We start from the raw sequence: 16663 nt of genomic DNA on the forward strand, positions 1-16663 counted from the left end.
ACCCGCGACGAAGAGATGACAGAAGACATTGTAAGGCCGCCTTTGAATCGCAGAATATTGCCCACCGATTAGGCGGTTGGTTATTAATATAATCAACGGCACCTCGGAGGGCAACAAGCTCCGAACCGGTCGATGTTGTCAAGTGAGAAATCTTGTATTGGATGCTTAGTGATCGTGATGGTATAACCACTGCGCTGGTGGAGCTGGTCTGAGTGGAAGAACCATCCGTATATATGTGGACTCGATCAAAGTAGAAAGTGTGCAAACAATCCAGAGCTGCTTGCTTCAAGGCCAAGGTAGGCAAGTCGGTCTTCTTTCTTATCCCTGGAAGCGTAAGACGCACTTGAGGTTGTTTTAAACACCACAAAGCTGAGGTTGAACGTGCTGAGGGTGCGAAGCCCGATGGGTAAGGAGGCACGATGGATGCTCACCTTGTTGGAGAAGGACGCCTGTGATCGTCGTTCTGGCATGAATTAAGAAAGTGTAATAATATGCTATGTGCCTGATCATATGCATTGTGCTATTAATTTCTTCTGAGTTTTAATAATGGCTGGCTACTGTATGCAGTGTTGTACAATAAAATAATATGCCACAGCAATTACTGCGTGCCTCGCAGAACAAATTGAATATATATTTCTCAGTCAAAACATCATAGCAGGCTGAAAACAATAAACTGCAATTTTTCTTTTTGTGGTGACGAAGTGTACAAATTGTGAAAATAACCTGTTTTGATGATTTTCTCAGAACCCACTTTTTCACGTTTCTCTCATGCACCAACAAGCAACCCGCCGTGGTTGCTCAGTGGCTATGGTGTTGGGCTGCTGAGCACGAGGGCGCGGGATCGAATCCCGGCCGCGGCGGCCGCATTTCGATGGAGGCGAAATGCGAAAACACCCGTGTGCTTAGATTTAGGTGCACGTTAAAGAACCCCAGGTAGTATTTACCGTCGCTACTACATGGCAATATTTCCAACACAGATTTTTTCAGTTATACATTGCACGCCTAATTCTTACATAGTTGCAATGGCAGTGCAATAAGCTACCAAAAAATGAAATGGTACAACAGTTTTTGATATATGGCATCGTCGTGCAGGTGTTTGCAAAGCGATCTTGCAGACAGACGACGCGCGAGCGCTGATGTCGATATTTTGTACACTGTTGTTACTTCAAAAATAAAAACAAACTGTTGCGGCAGGCGTACATTCATTATTCAAACATGTTTTTTATATATAAAAGCACGTACAGACCACTAAGTTATTGTTTCAAGCTTAGTTTACAGCAGGCTGTTTTAGGCCGGACTTTGACGGATGAAGACGGAATAGTCCAGCAACAGTGTGCCGCAGTCGAGGAGCGAGCTTCGGCGCGCGTCGGAGCTTCTGTCCAGTGGTTGCGTGCCATCTTCCTCCCACCAACGCGAAGCGAAGCGTTCGCTTGTCGGCGCGCGCCGAAGCTTGCCGACGCGTGCCAGTGGTTGGGGCATTAGAAGGCGCACACGTGAATCGAGAACAGCTAAAGCTATGGTCACACATCACTCATGCAGTCATCCCCAACTCATGCTTGTAGGAGACCCTTTTTTCTGTCATCGTTTTGTTGTTGTGACCAGAAAAAGGCAAACACTTGCTTTTCTGGACGTAGACATTGCAGCCGAGCTCGTTTGATGTGGAACTGAGTCTCCAGACGTCTCGCCAAGCCCTCCCACACGCAGGCGCCGGACGCATTCCGTGGAAACCAGTGAAACGCGCACACTTTGATGTAGGTCAGGAAAGAAGCGTCATTCCACGGCTCGCGTGAGTATCGCCAACGGGCTGCGTGGCAGAAAAAAAAAGGCAAAGCAAAGGCGATAACAGAAGTGGGGGAGGGGGCGTACATAATGCACTCGCGCTGCAACAAATTTTTTCGTCTGTGTCGGCAAAAGTGGAGCAACAATCTTAGCGCGCGAACAACTGCATACCGCTTGCTGAACGGCATCACTCAACGCAGCGCCACCCTTCCATAGAAAGGCTGCTTACGCGCGCAGGTCTCGGAGCTGCCTACACGAGTCTCCGGGGCAAGGCACGGTTTGTCACTCGCTGACAGCGCTATGGTGGCTAGAGGACCTCTAGCCACCATAACAGCGTGTTATTCCCCCAAGGTGGATGAGCGCCAGATGGGACACGAAACAGACAGGACGCCACGAGTGAAATGGTTTGGTTGTTCAGCCAGGGATGTACAACTCAAAACCAGCGAGGGCCTAACCCGTTCCCCTGGGACCCGCATTTTAGTGTGAAACGTTGCAAGTTTTGCTTGGACAGTGGCACTGTGTTTGGTGGCACAACACTTGTTGATGTACCCAGCGTGTCTTGTAATGTCACGTCCGTCAAAGATCACAGACGGCGCCTCTTGCTCGAAGTCGCAAAACAATGTCTGCACACAGAGCAACTCGGTTCCGTAGTGAGTCTCACGACGTTGTTAGCTACGTTTCCATGTTTGTTTTCATAGAACCGAAGGCTGCTCGGCAGCTGCGCCCATTTTAGATCCATCGAAAACTGCAGCCCTGTAATGTATAATGGCTATCTCGGCGCCACCGAGCAAAGGCCGCGAAAGAAATGCTTGCTCACGTTGGAATGACTTAAGGCGCTTGGAACTCTGTCAAAATGTCCTCGGCATGTTCCTTAGCTCTGCGTTGCATTTCCTCTACTTACGTGTGTATTTATTTATCTTGAAACCTAAATGTGTTAGCAGCTGCTAGAAAGAAACGAACAAAAATAAAAGGCCATTACCATATCAGTTTTTGCTGTATGAGACGAACAAAAACATCGTGCTTTTTGCCGTTGGAAGGGATCATGAAATGGCTATATCTGCGATCGAACCGCAATGTTGTAGGCATCGACGCAGAAAAAAAATTCACCGACGATTACGATAATCCCTAATGCAAAATTTGAGCTCAGCTCCATACGTACGTGTCTTCATTTCGCGATATATTAGAGAGCTTTCGAATAGGGGCCCCAATAGTTTGGGGCCTCAAAGAGGTTTGCGGGTGTTAGCGTTGCTGCACGGAGGAGTTTTCGAATGAGGTTTTGTGTTTCCGGATAGGGTCTTGCGCTGACAGCACCGCTACGGCGCCAAAGAAAAACATTTAGAAATAATAAATAACATAAAATTTTCTGATACGAACAGTAATTATTACTTCCGTGTATTCGCGTTTAATTACACTTTAGAGGTTATTCTGTGAGCAGCAAACAATGTAACAACAATGGTAGTAACAGTGGCATCTTGCTGCGGTGTCGAGCCCCAAGTGGATCGTTGCCGACTGGCGCTTTTTACTGCTGTGGTTGCACCAGGCGAGGCAAAGCTACGCTCCGGTTGCCAGTCCAGAAAGACGGTTTCTTCCAAAAATGGCTCCAGGTAATCCGCAGTTGAATTAGCGCAAGAGGCAACACTGGAAAACTGCCGGCATTAGTCGGCTTGAGCGAAACGGCTCCGCATGAGGCGGACCAGGTGAAGAGGGAAAGTGGTCGCAGGAATGGATCCGGGAGGAACCGCGCGCCAATAAGCACACCGAGGAAGGCCATTCTAGAGAGGCGTCGTTGGGATACAGTTGGCTGGAACTGAGCGGGACATAGCACATCGCCAAGGTAACCACTGGCTGTAACAACAACGATGGTAAGTGCGGCACCCTCGATGCGGTGTTGAGCCCCCTGTCTGGATCTGTACGCATTGCATAGAGTTCATTAAAGCTATAATTAATTGCCGGATTATTATGTTTCTGTACTGACTTTAGAGCTTTAACTACGCTTAACATAACTGCCTTCTGAAGAATCCTATTCTTGGCGTGCTAAAAACATTTCATAGGCCTCAGTCGTTTGCAGCGAAAGTGACCGACTGCTGCATGAGGCACTCTGGCATGATGCAGCACGAGCACACTTTCTATTTAGATGTGTTTGCTTCCATAAAATGCATGTCGCACAATCTGCGAGCTGTCACAGGGGTTTATCGTTTAGCCGGCGCCATTAGGCGACGCTCAAGGAGGAGTGGGACACCCATTTCGTTTCTTAGGTTGCTCACCTGCAGAGAGCAGGTTGGTCACGGAACATGGGGGCGCTGGTCATATCGTTCACGGTTGAATAAGTGGGATGTTCACGGTTTGCATGTTCTGTCAAAAATACACGAAACTTGAGTAGTACGACCTTTGAAAATGGAGTGGCCGTTAATTAGGTTCGACGTGGAGATCGACTTTTTACAGGACTTCTCCTGAAGGCACCGGCAGCCAGGCGGATATCTAGATGGCAAGCAGGTTACATCATCTTTAGGCGCTCGGATGAGCAGGTTGATACACTGACCCAGAATAATTTCAGCGCGCATGTATGAGGTTTTTGTAGTGGTTCATGAGGTACTTGTCACTACTCCAAGTTGTGTGCGACAATTAATGACGTTCATTGTTTTCAAGCACTTGCTCTTAACATATTCATAACATATGTCATAACATATGACGAAGAGACCAGCGTTGTGAAGACGACGGCCAAGTGAAGCGTCTCCATTTTGTAAATATAATTGTATATAGCTTCTCGTCTGCGTCTGCCAGCGTAACAATATTTTATGTTTGATATAAATGTTAGAGCTGTGTCCAGAATTATGCCTAAATATGTGTGTTTTTATTTACAGATAAGTGCTGTCCATGTAGCTCAATGTCTGGATCTGGGATGAAGCCTCTCAACAAAACAGACTGGAGGGTTAGTTGGTATTGCCTGTTAATATGTTTAGCGCAAAGAAACGCACGACGCGAGAGAAGGCACACAGGACACAGTGATGTGTACAGTGTGCCTTCTCTCGTGTCGTCCTTTTCCTTGCGCTAAATGTATTAACATGAATCCTCTCTTTCTTGAGGAAAGGATGCAGGAGCTTTTGTTGAGCTTCAGCTAAAAAAATAATTTTCAGCGGCGCATTTAAGGACCTTGTACAGAGTAAAGCGTATATACTTCATGGAATATATGGGCGCAAAGAGTTCATCTTTACAATGAAGAGATTACAACTCAGTACTCCGCCCTGCGGGGCCCCAGTTGGCTGGATAAATAGCCCAGACAAAGCATTGCGAAATCTGACACGGAACGTACGATGAAGTAAGCAACTTTCGATTATATTAAGCATGTTGTCATTGACACCTATTTCTTAGAAGTCATAAAATCCGCGTGTTGATAAAATTGCATAAGCAGGTCTGGAGTGCGGCCTGATCCCGGTGACCAGAACCGGTAACGCACTCCCTCACCAGAGCAGGATTGGCCACCCTGGTGCTGTACTTGGCCACAACCTCCTATATGAGCACAACAATCAAACCCCGGCCATTAGTCACCAGCAGCTGCGAAACAACTGACCACGGCGGCGGTCAGACTTGTGACACAGCAGAAGGTGCTAAGAACCCCTGGGTCCGGACAGATCGCCATTGGACTCTGAACCTGGCGACGTTTAAAGCTAGAACGTTATCTAGTGAGGCGAGTCTAGCAGTGCTATTGGATGAATTAGAGGGCAGTAATGGGGATATAATAGGACTCAGTGAAATTAGGAGGACAAAAGAAGCATATACAGTGCTAAAAAGCGAGAACGTCGTGTGCTACCGGGGCTTAGCGGAGAGACGAAAACTAGGAGTCGCATCCCTGAATAATAAGGTATAGCTGTTAACATACAGGAATTCTATAGCATTAACGAGAGGGTGGCAGGTCTTTTAGTGAAACTTAAGAGGTACAAATTGGAGGTCGTACAGGTCTACGCCCCTACATCCAGTCATGATGACCAGGAAGTCGAAAGCTTTCATGAAGACATGGAATCGGTGATGGGCAAAGTAAAAACAAAGTACGCTATACTGATGGGCGACTTCAATGTCAAGCTAGGCAAGAAGCAGGCTGGAGACAAGTCAGTGGGCGAATATGGCGTAGGCTCTAGGAATAGCAGGGGGGAGTTATTAGTAGAGTTCGCAGAACAGAATAATATGCGGGTAATGAATACCTTCTACCGCAAGCGGGATAGTCGAAAGTGGACGTGGAGGAGCCCGAATGGCGAGACTAGAAATTGTGATAGCGCCGACAGGCGTCGTTCAGTGTTTGTTATCAGAAGCGGATAAGCAACCGCCAGCGTGTATAAGAGGCACGCGCTGTTCCGAATAAAGCGTTCTCTGTTCAAGAGCCCGCTGGTCTTCTAGCTCGTCACGCTGCGCGCCTGGGCGCGTCTCCGCCCGCACGTAGTACACAACACATGGCGACGAAGATGGGATCGACGCAAGTGGCTTCCCGGGACCGTGGCGGATGCTGACAACAAGCGCGGCAGGCAACCAGGCCAGGGCGGCGGAACTTCGAGGAAACGGCAACATGTCAAAGGTGGGAAGAATCGATGGCTTTGACGAGAAGGCCGAAAGTTTTGACTCGTACGTGAAACGGTTCGAGTTGTATGTGGAAGCAAATGAGGTAGCCGACAGCAAGAAATTAGCCGTATTCTTGACGGTCGTAGGACCGCAATCGTACCAAATACTGAAAAACCTGCTCGTACCCGATGCGCCGTCCAGTAAAACGTACGATGAAGCTAAAGCGGTTCTGAAGAATCATTACAGCCCCCGTAAAGCCATCGTTGCGGGACGGTACAGATTCAACCACCGCGTACAGGTTGAACACGAAAGCGTAACAGACTTCATACTCCAGCTGAAGAATTTAGCCAGAAATTGCGCATTTATTTATTATTTATTTATTTATTAGTTACCTGCATCGCCCCGTAGGGCATTACAGCAGGGAGGTTACAAACTTGAATCAATACATCAACAGATTAGTTCAATGCGTGGTAAAAAGCATCATTTTCTGTAATATATACAATGGTCGATGGCAAACTGTTCCAATCTCGAACAGTTCTAACAAAAAAAGAATAACGGAAGACGTCACCCCTACAAGAAAATTCCCTGACCTTCAAACAGTGGTCAAGTCGCCTAGATATATAGTGTGGTGCCTGGATATATTTATCGCGGATTATGCCTGTTTTAGAATAATAAATATCGTGGAAAAAGTTTAATCTAATATGCCTTCTACGATCCTTCAGCTCTTGCCATTTAAGTTTAAGTTTGCTTTCTGTCATGCTAAGCTGCCGGCTATAATTACCAAGAACAAATCTAACTGCCCTATTCTGGATTTTTTCTAATTTGTTTATAAGCTCAGATGTGTGTGGGTCCCAACAAACACATCCATATTCAAGTATTGAACGTACATGACTAAAGTACAACTGCGTCTTCAAGTTACTCGGTAAATGACTAAAATTGCGCCGCAAGAATCCCAAAACTGATGCTGCCTTATTTCCAATATAGTTAACATGCTTGTTCCATCGTAAATCAGAAGTAAAAAACACACCTAGATATTTAAATTCCTTGCTTACTTTTAGAGTTGAATCATGAATTCTATACATATAGGGATGATTAGCTCGTTTTCTTGTAAAGGTGACGTGAACAGTCTTATTTATATATAACGACATATCCCAACGCACACACCAGTCTGCGATAGTGTTTAGGTCAACTTGCAGGATTTGTGAATCGGAAATGGCATCTATGACTCTGTAAACAACACAATCATCGGCAAACATCCTGAATGAAGACTGTATACCAACTGAAATATCATTAATATACAACAAAAACAATAGTGGCCCCAACACTGAGCCTTGGGGAACTCCCGACGTAACTGACGCATATTGCGAAGATATACCGTTCAGAACCACAGCCTGTTTCCGCAATGACAAATATTCGGCAATCCACGCTATTATTTTACCATCCAAGTTATAAGCTTTTAATTTGGAGAGTAGGAGACTGTGTGCGACTACATCAAACGCTTTACTGAAATCCAAAAAAACGCAGTCCACAACTTGTTGCTTATCAACTGCCGAGGCTAAATCATGAATAAACTCTACCAACTATGTATTGCACGATAAACCACGCCTGAAACCATGTTGGCAAGGACTTAGGAGATTATGCTTAGTTAAGTGGGCCATAACACAACTGTATATTACATGCTCCATAATTTTGCAGGTTATACTAGTTAAGGAAACGGGCCTGTAGTTCTGAACGGAGTTACGCACCCCACTCTTTAGTATGGGCACGACTCGCGCTAACTTCCAATCATCTGGCATATCAGCTTCATTGAGGGACTTCTGAAACATCCGGACATTCAGGCATTCGGTGACTTTCTTGACCAAGCCTTGAGGGACAGGCTCGTAGCGGGGCTGCGATGCGCGGACACCCAGCGGGAGCTGTTCGCGGCTGACGCCGGGGTTTTGACCTTTGAAGGGGCTTGCGAAATTGCTGTGAACCGCGAAATGGTATCGAAGCAGTCGCAACAAATTAAGTCTGAGGAAGCAGCTCGTCAGACGGACCTGACAGTGGAAAGCAGGCAAATAGGCAAGCTCTCAGGCCAACAACGCCCCGTCAGAGAGAACCGCAGGCGAGGAGTCGTGACAGAACCAATAGAATGTTTCCGATGTGGAAACAACCACTCGGAAAGAACATGTCGATATCGCAGGTACAAGTGCCACAACTGTGGCACGCAAGGTCATCCCAGGACGATGTTCAGGTGGGGAACCGAACCACGCAAAGAACTAAATTGGGTGGACTACTCCACGGAAGAATCGGATAATGATTTGCAGATTTGTAGTATCACCAGCAACAAGTCCGCGTATTATGTTACCGTTGAGGTAGAGGGCCACAACGTTACCATGCAAATAGACACGGGCGCCTCAGTGACGGTGATGCCAAAGGCAATCTATCAGCAGAACTGGGCGCACCTGCCCCTGGAGGCGGTGGCTGATCCGTTAAGAACGTACACGGGCGAGCTTGTCCCAGTCCTTGGTTCGGTCGACGTGCAAGTAAAATACAATAAGCAGACTTGCGTCTTTCCCCTGATAATAGTCGATGATGCAGGAAAGCAGTGGTCATGCCTATTGGGAAGAAACTGGCTGAGTCGACTAAAGGTAAATTGGAACGAAGTCGCTGCCATAAGGTCAGTAGACATTGTCGCTGAGCTCAAACAGAAATTTGCGCCTGTTTTTTTGAAGCAGTTAGGACCAATTTCCGGGTTCAAAGCGCAAATACTAATAAACCAGACAGCAAACCCGTGTTCTGCAGAGCACGTAAGGTACTTTCCCTCTTGTTGAACCAGTGGGAAATCAGTTGGATACTTGGGAGGAAGCCGGCGTCGTGAAGCGGGTAACACGGAGCGATTGGGCAACACCCTTAGTCACTGTGCCAAAGGACGGAGGGGCAGACGTCCGGTTGTGTGGTGACTATAAGCTTACTGTGAACCCCGTGCTGAAAACAGAGCATTACCCGCTTCCGCTACCAGAAGACTTGTTCGCAGCTTTAGAGGGCTTGAGTGTTTTTTTGCGTTTTGGATCTAGCCTCTGCATACCAGCAAGTAGAGCTATGTGAAGACTCCAAGTCACTCTTGACGATAAACACGCATAAAGGGCTCTTCCAATACCAGCGTCTGCCCTTTGGCATTGCAAGCGCTCCGGCAGTATTCCAGTCGCTTATGGACAGAATTCTCAGTGGTATTCCTCACGTAGGATGCTACATTGATGATGTAATCATTGGGGGTACCACCACGTCGGACTGTCGCGAGCGGCTAGAACAAGTACTCCAGCGGTTTCAGGCCCACAATGTACCTCTTCAAGAGGAAAAATGCAAGTTTTTTCAAAGGGAAGTTCGGTAGCTGGGCCAGCGGATATCTGCAGCCGGAATCCAGCCTCTGGGATCAAAAGTTAAAGCAATTACGGCTGCGCCAGAACCCTGAAACGCAACGGAATTGAAATCATTCTTGGGCATGGTCACCTTTTATTCCAAGTTCCTGTCGAACTTGGCGACCGTGGCAGCAAAGCTGTACGCTCTTTTAAAGAAACGCCTGCGGTGGCACTGGTCCAAAGAATGCTCTGCTGCTTTCCACAAAACAAAGAAGCTGCTCACGTTCAGCCCAGTACTCTGCTACTACAACCCAAAGCGACCGCTTGTACTCAGTTGCGATGCATCCCAGTACGGACTGGGCGCAGTGATTTCGCATGTGCAACCAAATGGGGACGAAAGGCCCATTGCGTTTGCCTCTCGAACATTATCGGCAGCAGAACGCGCGTACTCGCGCGTTCTGCTGCCCGATGCGTTATTGAGATTGCCACTTCCAAGTCAAGCAAAGGATGAAGAGGCCGATTGTTTGGCAGTTTTTGAAACGACGCCGCTGTCAGCCAGAGATGTCGCCAAGGCTACCAGACAGGACAAAGTGCTGTGCAAGGTTGCTGAACTTACGCGTAGTGGATGGCCACTGCAAGTAAAAGCCGAGCTACGACCATACCACACAAAACGAATGGAACTATCGCTAGAGCAAGGATGCGTGACATGGGGTAGCAGGGTCGTCGTTCCGCTCAAACTGCAAGCACATGTGTTGGCATTACTGCATGCTGAGCACCCTGGAATAGTCCGAATGAAGATGTTAGCTCGCGGCCTAGTGTGGTGAAAACCGGTGTGGTGGCGAAACCGTCGTGAAAAGCTGCAAAATATGCCAAGCAACGCAGAGTAGCGCTCCCCGCGCCCCTCTGGAACCCTGGCCATTTCCCGCTCGCTGCTGGCAAAGAGTACACGTTGATTTTTTCGAGTGCGAAGGCGCTTCATTCTTGCTGTGTGTTGACTCTTATTCGAAGTGGATTGATGTCTTTCACATGAAGTCGACAACGGCCATGAACACCACTGAACGGCTTCGTACGCTCCTTGCTGCATACGGGTTGCCGGAACAGCTAGTGTCAGATAATGGCCCCCAGTTTACGGCACGAGAGTTCAATGATTTTCTCGAGTCATGGGGAGTGCGTCACACGTACAGCCCACCTTATCACCCGCAGTCTAATGGAGCAGCTGGGAGGTGTGTGCAAACAGCAAAGAAAACCTTGCGTAAGCAACTACTCCATGATAGCGCTTCCGGCAGCCACAGGACGCTACGAGAACGCCTAGACCATTTTTTGCTTGCCTATCGGACAACTCCGTGCGCAGTAACGGGCCGCTCACCAGCCGAACTGTTTCTAAAAAGGGCACCGCGTACAAAGCTGTCGCTGCTAAAGCCATCATTTCAAGAAGACATATGCTAAAGGGACAACAAAAGTCCAAGGCTCAACGCGACCGAGGTCGCTCTCCATGGCGCTTAATTCTTCACGGAAGGGGACCGCGTCTACGTTAAAACGGTCAGAGGGGAGAAAACAGCGTGGACTGAAGGCCGAATAGTGAAGGTCATTAGCCCTGTCACGTACTTGGTGGACACGGTGAGCCTTTTTAAAGTACATTTCGTTCACGTTGATCATCTGCGTTTGGCCAGTTATTCTCAGCACGCAGATATGTCTACCCCATGCTAGTCATCCCAGCCAGCCATTCCAGAGCACCTGCCGTACGCAGGCCCCCAGACAGTCCCGGCGGGTGTGCCTGGGAGCACGACGGGTGTGCACGAGCGGGACCAGTCCATGGAGGGAGACCGTCAGCCAATGGGTCAACGAGAGCATCTTCAAATAAATCCAGACGATGAGGCAACCGTTCAGCCCACGACCTCCCCCCCCCCCCCCCACACACACCAGCACGACCCCTATGCCAGGCACCCGTCCAGCCCACGTCACCCGAGCCCCCTGCCGTACCACGTAGAAGTTCACGACAGCGGCACCAACCTGTTCGTTACGAGTCGGAGGACTTTCCCAAAGGAACTTAATTTGTGGGTAAAGGAATGTGATAGCGCCAACAGGCGTCGTTCAGTGTTTGTTATCAGAAGCGGATAAGCAACCGCCAGCGTGTATAAGAAGCACGCGCTGTTCCGAATAAAGCATTCTCTGTTCCGAGCCCGCTGGTCTTCTTGCTCGTCACGCTGCGCGCCTGGGCGCGTCCCCGCCTACACGTAGTACACAACAGAAATGAAATAGTCTTTATAGTCTGCGCTAACCCTGGCATCATACAAGATGTGGACGTGCTCGGCAAGGTGCGCTGCAGTGACCATAGGATGGTAAGAACACGAATTAGCCTAGACTTCAGGAGGGAATGGAAGAAACTGCTACATAAGAAGCCGATCGATGAGTTAGCGGCAAGAGGGAAAATAGAGGAATTCCGGATCAAGCTACAGAACAGGTATTCAGCTTTAACTCAGGAAGAGGACATTAGTGTTGAAGCAATGAACGAAAATCTTATGAGCATCATTAAGGAGAGTGCAATAGAAGTCGGTGGTAACTCCGTTAGACAGGACACCAGTAAGGTATTGTAGGAGACGAAAGATCTGATCAAGAAACGCCAGTGTATGAAAGCCTCTAATCCTACAGCTAAAATCGAACTGGCAGAACTTTCGAAGTTAATCAACAAGTGTAAGGCAGCTGACATAAGGAAGCATAATATGGATAGAATTGAACATGCTCTCAGGAAAGGAGGAAGCCTAAAGGAAGTGACGAAGAAACTAGGAATAGGCAAGAATCGTACGTATGCGTTAAGAGACAAACCGGCTTTATCACTACCAATACGGATGAGATAGTTCAAGTCGCTGAGGGGTTCTATAGAGATTTAGACAGTACCAGTGGCACCAACGACGATAATGGAAGAGAGAATAGCCTAGAGGAATTTTAAATCCCACAAGTAACGCCGGAATAAGTAAAGAAAGCCTTGGGATCTATGCAAAGGGGGAAGGCAGCTGGAGAGGATCAGGTAACAGCAGATTTGCTGAACGATGGTGGGCAGATTGTTCAAGAAGAACTGGCAACCCTGTATACACAATGCCTCATGACCTCGAGCGTACCGGTATTTTGGAAGAACGCTTACATAATCCAAATTCATAAGAAAGGTAAGAAAGGGGACGCCAGGACTTGAAACATTATAGACGAATAAGCTTACTGTCCGTTGCCTACAAAGTATTTACTAAGGTAATCGCAAATAGAATCAGGAACTCCTTAGACTTCTGCCAACCAAACGACCAGGCAGGATTCCGTAAAGGCTACTCAACAATAGACTATATTCGCACTATCCATCAGGTGATAGAAAAATGTGCGGAACATAACCAATATATATCTTTCATTGATTACGAGAAAGCGTTTAATTCAGTTAAAACCTCAGCAGTCGTGGAGGGATTACGGAATCAGGGTGTAGGCGAGCCGTATGTAAAAATACTGAAACACATCTATAGCGGCTCCACAGCCACCGTAGTCGTCCATAAAGAAAGCAACAAAATCCCAATAAAGAAGGGCGTCAGGCAGGGACATACGATCTCTCCAATGCTATTCACTGCGTGTTTACAGGAGGTATTCAGAGATTTGGATTGGGAAGAATTGGGGATAAGAGTTAATGGAGAATACCTTATATAGTAACTTGCGATTCGCTGATGATATCGCCCCGCTTAGTAACTCAGGGGACCAGTTGCAATGCATGGTCACTGACCTGGGGAGGCAAAGCAGAAGGGTGGGTCTAAAAATTAATCTGCAGAAAACTAAAGTAATGTTTAACAGTCTCGGAAGAGAACAGCAGTTTACGATAGGTAGCGAGGCACTGGAAGTGGTAAGGGAATACATCTACTTAGGCCAGGTAGTGACCACGGATCCGGGTCATGAGACTGAAATATTCAGAAGAATAAGAATGGGCTGGTGTGCGCTTAGCAGGCATTCTCGGATCATGAACAGCAGGTTGCCATTATGCCACAAGAGAAAAGTGTATAACAGCTGTGTCTTTCCAGTACTCACGTACGGGGCAGAAGCATGGAGGCTTACGAGAAGGGTTCTACTTAAACTGAGGACGACGCAACGAGCTATGGAAAGAAGAATGATGGGTGTAACGTTAAGGGATAAGAAAAGAACAGATTAGGTGAGGGAACAAACGTGAATTAATGACATCTTGGTTGAAATCAAGAAAAAGAAATGGGCATGGGCAGGGAATGTAATGAGGAGAAAAGATATCAGTTGGTCATTAGGGCTTACAGACAGGATTTCAAGGGAAGGGAAGTGTAGTAGGGGGCGGCAGAATGTTAGGAGGGCGGATGAGATTAAGAAGCTTGCAGGGACAACATGGCCACAATTAGTACATGACCGGGGTATGATTATTATTATTATTATTATTATTATTATTATTATTATTATTATTATAAAATTCCAAGACGCCAAGTAGTGTCATGGGATTTTTCCATGTCAAGGAACACGGACAGAAAGAATTGTCTGCGAACTAAAGCCTCACGAATGCATATCTCAATCCGGTCGAGGTTGTGGATCGACCTTTTCTAAAGTTGCATCGATATGAGTCCAATAATTTGTCTGATTTGAGGGCAACAGCCAGCGATTTAAAATGTTTTAAAATAATTTTCAGACGCAACTTATTAGTGCTATAGGCCGATAGCTTGTCATGGAGGATAGATATTTGCGCTGTTTCAAAAGAGGGACTATAATAACGTCTTTCCACGCCAATGAAATGTACCCTGTTGCCCAGATATTATAGAAAAGGTAGAACAATACCATGGCTATGTCAGGATGAACATGTTTTATATTTACATACATAGTTCTACCATTTTCCAGTGCAGACATCTCACCTGTATTCAAAGATGCTCTTAACGCGGCCATACCAAAGGGAAGGCTGTATATGGTTCATTTACACTACACCTGCGATTGAGTGCGTTGTTTTCTGTTATTTTGTTGTGCTATAGGAAAGTTTCAGAATAACGTAGTTAGCTAGACACATGCTCGAAATGTTGGTCTTCGAAATGCTGACCAAGGCCTGGTCTTCAAGTCCTTGATCATCGACCCAAGGCAAGAGGTAAGGCTGCCTAGCTATTAATCTTGTTAACCTATTCCATATGCCTCTTAAATATGAGAATTTGTGCTCAAAATGTATTTTCCCCAGCTCTCTTTCTGGCAATACGCCGTGTTCTTCCTCCTTGCGATTTGATATGTTTCAAGTTTGTTAGATTATCTGCCATTGGAGACTGGCCTAGCAAGCCCCGAGCTTCGTTCTGTTTTCTCACGCGCATGTCTGAATTCTTCGTTCCACTGGGGCACGCGTCTTTTCTTTGGAGATACATTCTTTTGTAGAATACATTATAATCCGACGTCAAATATGAAAGCGCTAAAATAGTCGACCGCATTGTTCAGAGCGTTACGAGGCATGTAAGGGTCATTTGCTCGAACTTCTTTCAGTCTGCAGATAGTGTCCTTTCTAGCAAGGGGCGTGAGGGGAATCATGTTTTTTCTAAGGTAGATATCCTAACGACGTTCCATGCTAATTGTAGGGCATTAATGTCGGGGGTGCTATGTTCAAGTCTATTGAACTGTATGTGTTAGGTGCAAGGGCTGCGATATGTTGACTTTTTCTTATTTGTTAAGCAGGCGCCTGAAGAGACAAGAAATTGCTCTATTAACCGGACTCTTGCATCGAATCAGGTAACTTATCAATCAAGCTCTGGAATTCTGTTCTATGGAGTCGATAATTAGGTGGTGTGAACAGAGATGAGATCGTAATCAGTTTTACAAACAGTATGGCACTAACTAAACAGCCTCAAGAGTGGTTGGAATTCTGATGCGTGACATGCTGCTCACTTACCAGTTGTAATAGCCACACCGCCAGACGAGGCGTTAGCGTTGTCATGGTCCTTGCGGAAAATGAAGTACTGCGGAAGAAAGTTTGTTTCTCCACGTTTTAAAGGTGTTTCCTCAACACAGCACCTTCGGATTATATTTCTGCAGCAGTTATTTGATATAGTCATGGTTATGAAGGAGTCATCTGATATTTTATTGTAATATTTGAGTCTCGATCCTTATTAGTCACACAAAGGTTGAAATATGGGCTTATGGACACATTTGGAAACTTATTTTGAGGATCGCTCAACGACAGGACAAGGACTGCTCCCTTGTGTTGTCTTTCCTTGTCCCGTCGTTTAGCGTTCCTCAAAATAAATGTAATAATGGTGCTGGTGCTGTGTGCTGAAGAAACAAAATTGCTGACGAAGCCCTTTCCGGGCGCCATGATGCGAGGTTTGTATTTTTTGGAGCACTGGAAAGGCTCGCGCCGTTCCTTAGGCGCTGGCTGTGCCATCGAGTTGTGTCCATCGTTTCTTACGTGGTGCTGGACACACGAGGCGCTGGATACATGCTGTTTGCTTTGAATGCCGCGCTTCGACAAACGAAAGCCTGGAGGCCACCAGCCCAGAGGTGAAACAGCGTCGGATGCTATCGCCAAGGGCATGGCACTCTTTGTGGGGGCGGGGCAGAAGCCTAAGTCTGATGCCCTTTATCAGCATACGTTGCGGTATGAAGAAGCTTCTTGGAAGGACATTTTTTTTTTGCTTTCAGCGTGATGATATCCACGCGAGACACGACAGAGAGTGGGTTGGGTGCCCACCGTCGCAGTTGTCTGCAGGGTTTTCATGTGCAGGTGAGATGGCCTCTGAGAGCCGTGAGCGAATCTTTGACAAGCGAAGCAGCGGTGTCGGTTGGGCATGTACGGATAGACGTCTGTTTTGAGGTAGCCTGTTTAAAGGTTGTGTGGCTGATGAGGCATTTCGTTGGGACTTCTTTATCACCTCCTCTAAGTTCAATTCTCTGTACGTTTGGCACATTGTGTTTTTTCTAGCCCCCAAGGAGCTCCGTTTTATTTGAATATAGCAACTCCACTTGTGAAATTACTTCTCGTGAGCCGTTCATTG

Source organism: Dermacentor albipictus, chromosome 6, assembly GCF_038994185.2.
Source record: "Dermacentor albipictus isolate Rhodes 1998 colony chromosome 6, USDA_Dalb.pri_finalv2, whole genome shotgun sequence".
NCBI classification, from domain to species: Eukaryota; Metazoa; Arthropoda; class Arachnida; order Ixodida; family Ixodidae; genus Dermacentor; species Dermacentor albipictus.